The following is a 5581-nucleotide window of genomic DNA, read 5'->3' as shown; positions in this document are numbered from 1 at the left end:
AACCTAAATTTCACTTTTTTCCTTTTGTACCGAGGCCACTAAACCACTTGTGGTTTGGAGAGAGGTGGTGGGGTTCGAGCCCCACTTCCCTCCCCCAGTCTCATATGTGTCACGAGGGCACTTGACAATAGGAAAGGTGGGGGGGTGATGGGAAAAATGACTTAAAACTTTTTGGACTTCAAACATCAGTGAGGCGTCACATTTCGGACTTCAAACATCAGTAAGGCGTCACTTTTCGGACTTGAAACATCAGTGAGGCGTCATTCTAGGGACTTGAAACATCAGTAAGGCGTCACTTTTCGGACTTCAAACATCAGTGAGGCGTCATTGTGGGGACTTGAAACATCACAGCTCATGGGACGTCACCATTGGGACTTCAAACATCACATCATGGGACATCACTGTGTGGGACTTCCACATATCGCTGGGACTTCATATTTTGTACAGACCACAGACAGGCGGTCTGATGACGGTACACAGACAGACTTGGCATGGTACATAGACAGACACAACCTTGGGATGGTACATAGACACAGCCTTGGGATGGTACATAGACACAGCCTTGGGTGGTAATGCCCACAGCTTGGGGATTGGTACATAGAAAAACACAGATTGGGACGAATAGACAGACTTGGATGGTACATGGGGACAGAAAACAGCCTTGGGGATGGAAATGGGCCACACCCCTTGGGATGGTACATAGACAGACACAGCTTTGGGATGGTACACACAGACAGACTTGGGATGGTACATAGACAGACACAGCTTTGGGATGGTACACACAGACAGACTTGGGATGGTACATAGACAGACACAGTTTGGGGATGTCCCAACACAGACAGTTGGGATGGTACATAGAAAAGGGACTTGGGATGGTACATGGGACAGGACTTGGGACGGTAATAGCAGACTTGGGATGGTACATAGACAGACACAGCCTTGGGATGGTACATAGACAGACACAGCTTTGGGATGGTACACACAGACAGACTTGGGATGGTACATAGACAAGACTTGGGATGGTACATAGACAGACACAGCCTTGGGATGGTACATAGACAAGACTTGGGATGGTACATAGACAGACAGAGCCTTGGGATGATACATAGACAGCCTTGGGATGGTACATAGACACAGCCTTGGGATGGTACATAGACAAGACTTGGGATGGTACATAGACACAGCCTTGGGATGGTACATAGACAGACTTGGGATGGTACATAGACAGACACAGACTTGGGATGGTACATAGACAGACACAGACTTGGGATGGTACATAGACAAGACTTGGGATGGTACATAGACAGACACAGACTTGGGATGGTACATAGACAGACACAGACTTGGGATGGTACATAGACAAGACTTGGGATGGTACATAGACAGACCCAGCCTTGGGATGGTACATAGACAAGACTTGGGATGGTACATAGACAGACACAGCCTTGGGATGGTACATAGACAGACTTGGGATGGTACATAGACACAGCCTTGGGATGTTACACAGACATAGACACAGACGGTGTTGGAATTCTGTGTGGTACAGACTATACCATTCTCCCTCGTCTATCGCTGGGATAATAGAACCCCATCTATCGCCAGGTACATAGATTCATCTATCGCCCAGTACAGTAAGACTTGTCTATCAACAAAGACGATAGATTCGCGTATCGCTCGTTCAATAGACACCTCCATCATCTTTCGACAGGTTAATAGACTTCTCCTCCTTCTACCGCTAGGTCAATAGATCCCATCTATCGCCAGGTTGATAGACACCTCCATCATCTATCGCCAGGTCAATAGACACCTCCCTCACCTATCGCCAGGTCAATAGACACTTCCCTCATCTATCACTGATTCTATAGACACCTCCTAAATCTATCGCTAGGTCAATAGACAGCTCCCTCATCTATCGCTAGGCCAATAGACACCTCCCTCATCTATCACTGGGTCAGTAGATATCTCCTTCGTCTGTCGCTATCTATCGTCTTATCTCCCTCGTCTATCGCTATCTATCGTCTTACCTCCCTCGTCTATCGCTATCTATCGTCTTACCTCCCTCATCTATCGCTATCTATCGTCTATTGACTCTATAGTGTAAGGTTCGTGACCCATTCCTACCTTCGTGTGTGTCCGGGTTCGATGCTCACTGGGGCCGTCGTGGAGGGAGGGAGGCTGGGCAGTCGGGCCCACCCTTGCGTCACAGGACCCTTCTGTACCTTAGTTCGAATCCCGGAGTCGGGTCGTCCCGGAGGCAAGTCCCGGGTCGTCCCTGGAGGAAGACGACGGACCACTGGCCATCACGTGGGTCGTCCCATGCACGACTAAGGTCGTGATGTATATATATACATTTTCCCAGATTTATATGAGAGAAATGTATATACTTTCCGATTTATATGAGTAGAGAAATTTATATATTTCCAGGTTTAGATCAGCAGAGAGAGAGAGAGTGTTATTTTGAGTGTTCTCAAAGTCACTTTGTTCTTCATGAAGCACAACTTCGTCACATGGTGAACACTGAACAAACACGACAGCTTTTGAAGAACATGATTTCGAGGTGATTTCTTCACTTTCTATTGCCCAAGTGGAAGATATTTTCTGGTCTCTAAAATGGTCTAAGTCTCTGGTCTCTAAAATGGTCTAAGTCTCTTGGGAGAGGAGGTGAGAGCCCGTCTGTGAGAGGTGAGGGAGAGCCAGTGAGTGTGGCAGTGGGAGAGCGAGCGTGTCCTGCCTCGACCAAGGAATGTACAACACTGACTCCACCACTGCCAGACCAGGCTCCACCTCCCCTCCTCCACCTCCTCCACCTCCTCCACCCCCTCCTCCACCTCCTCCACCACCTCCCCCTCCTCCACCTCCTCCACCACCACCATCAATCCCTTCTCCACCACAAGACCGACCCACACCCCCTCCCCTCTCTCGTCCACCATCTCTACCAACCCCTTCTCCTCCACCACCACCATCAAACCCCTTCTCCACCACCTACTACCACCAACCCCTTCTCCACCACCATCAAACCCCTTCTCCACCACAAGACGAACCCCCCTTCCTCTCTCTCCTCCACCACCTCCACCTCCAACCCTGCCTCCACCACAAGACCCTTCTCCACCACCACCCCTCCACCACCCACCCCTTCTCCACTACCCACCCCTTCTCCACCACCACCCCTTCTCCACCATCCACCACCACAATCACTTCCACCCACCCCTTCTCCACCATCCACCACCCCAATCACTTCCACCCACCCCTTCTCCACAACCACAATCACCACCACCCACCCCTTCTCCACCACCCACCCCACTTCTCCACCACCCACCCCACTTCTCCACCACCCACCCCTTCTCCACCACCCACCCCTTCTCCACCACCTACCACCACAATCACTTCCACCCACCCCTTCTCCACCACCCACCACCATAATCACCACCACCCACCCCTTCTCCACCACCCACCACCACAATCACCACCACCCACCACTTCTCCACTACCCACCCCTTCTCCACTACCCACCCCTTCTCCACCACCACCCCTTCTCCACCATCCACCACCACAATCACCACCACCCACCCCCTTCTCCACCACCCACCACCACAATCACCACCAACCACACCTTCTCCACCCACCACCCCTTCTCCACCACCCACCCCTTCTCCACCACCCACCCCACTTCTCCACCACCCACCCCTTCTCCACCACCACCCACCCCTTCTCCACCACCCACCCCACTTCTCCACCACCCATTTCTGATTTCGACCACATACATCTATCATCTACTCGTCCACATAACTTTATCTATTGACTGTATCAACTACTACTATGGTTTTTCAAAGCCAATAATGTAATTGTCTGTACCCATATACCCTATTTCATAGGGGGGGGGGAGAGGGGGGGTGTGTTGGGGATGGTTGGGGGGGGGGGGGGGAGAGGGGGGAGTTAAGTAACAGAGATCTCTCTGTGTCTTTCTGTTGAACGTCTGTGCACCCACAGACCTGTCAGGTCCAGCTGTGGTCTTCCGAATCTGTGTCGCAAATGGTCTGTTGAACACCCATCCCCTTGTGAGGTTAGGTTGGGTTACATTTCATCATCTTTTATCATGTTTGATTACATTTGATTACCTTTTATTTCTATTGTTTGATTACATTTGATTACCTTTTATTTCTGTTGTTTGATTACATTTGATTATCTTTTATCATGTTTGATTACATTTGATTATCTTTTGATTACGTTCGATTACATTTGATTATCTTTTGATTACGTTCGATTACGTTTGATTATCTTTTGATTACGTTCGATTACATTTGATTATCTTTTGATTACGTTCGATTACATTTAATTATCTTTGTTTGATTACATTTGATTATCTTTTATGATTTTTGATTACATATGATTATCTTTTGATTACGTTCGATTACATTTGATTATCTTTTGATTACGTTCTATTACATTTGATTATCTTTTGATTACGTTCTATTACATTTGATTATCTTTTGATTACGTTCGATTACATTTGATTATCTTTTGATTACGTTCGATTACATTTGATGATTTTTTATTAGGTTTGATTACATATGATTATCTTATGTTTATGCTTGATTACATTTGATTATCTTTAATCATGTTTACGTTTGATTATCTTTTGATTACGTTCGATCATATTTGATGATTTTCTTATTACGTTTGATTACATTGGATTATCTTATGTTTATATTTGATTACATTTGATTATCTTATGTTTACGTTTGATTACATTTGATTTTTTTTATTATGCTGATTATATTTGATTATTTTTGATTCATTTCATTTGATTATTTTTGATTATGTTGATTACATTTGATTATTTTTGATTGATTTCATTTGATTATTTTTGATTATGTTGATTACTTTTGATTACCTTGGTTTAATCAGCGTGTTTAGTTATGTTGATTATTTTTCATTCTGATTATTAAGGTTATTTTCTGTCATATTAAATGATTTGATTATATTGGAATATCTTTTATTAGATTATTTTGAATATATTTGATTATATTCGAGACCAGTTGGACATATATCACTTTCCCTTACTCTACTATTCCACAGACAGACACACACACATACACACACACACACACACACACACACACACACACATACACACACACACACACACACACCGCCTTAGGTATTAAGGGCGTAACCCTCTTTTTACAACCTCCTCCCATCCCCCGTTTTCTCGTCGACTGAAACCACATAAATTCACTTGCTCATAACAGTCACATATTTTTATACATATATATGAAAAAAGTTTTCATTTTTACTCCATCATACATAAATACATATATATATATATATATATATATATATATATATATATATATATATATATATATATATATATATATATATATTCCTATGAGTCCACGGGAAAAATGAAGCACGAAAAGTTCCCAAGTGCACTTTCGTGTCATAATCACATCATCAGGGAGACACAAGAGAGAAATATAACAAGTCAGTTGATATACATCGATATATTGATATATATATATATATATATATATATATATATATATATATATATATATATATATATATATATATATGAATA

At 44.0% G+C, this 5581-nt stretch overlaps 1 protein-coding gene and 1 long non-coding RNA gene across 5 annotated transcripts in view; one reads left to right on the top strand and one right to left on the bottom strand.

Moving 5' to 3' along the window:
* Positions 1–5581, top strand: part of LOC139748751 (uncharacterized) — a 269145-nt gene that overhangs the window by 176321 nt on the left and 87243 nt on the right. The gene's annotated exons all lie outside the window — the stretch shown is intronic.
* The window catches only part of LOC139748750 (cardioacceleratory peptide receptor-like), a 217746-nt gene that overhangs the window by 157090 nt on the left and 55075 nt on the right, over positions 1–5581 (bottom strand). For 3 of the 4 annotated variants that reach the window (XM_071662174.1, XM_071662177.1, XM_071662176.1), the window contains exon 1: positions 2122–2731. The exons of the other annotated variant lie outside the window; for it this stretch is intronic. The gene's annotated coding sequence lies outside the window, so the exon portion shown is untranslated. Of the gene's footprint in view, positions 1–2121; positions 2732–5581 lie in introns of those variants that run through there. 4 annotated transcript variants of the gene reach the window in all.

The sequence above is a fragment of the Panulirus ornatus genome, chromosome 5 (assembly GCF_036320965.1).
Source record: "Panulirus ornatus isolate Po-2019 chromosome 5, ASM3632096v1, whole genome shotgun sequence".
NCBI classification, from domain to species: domain Eukaryota; kingdom Metazoa; phylum Arthropoda; class Malacostraca; order Decapoda; family Palinuridae; genus Panulirus; species Panulirus ornatus.
This window is presented reverse-complemented; position numbering and strand designations above follow the sequence as displayed.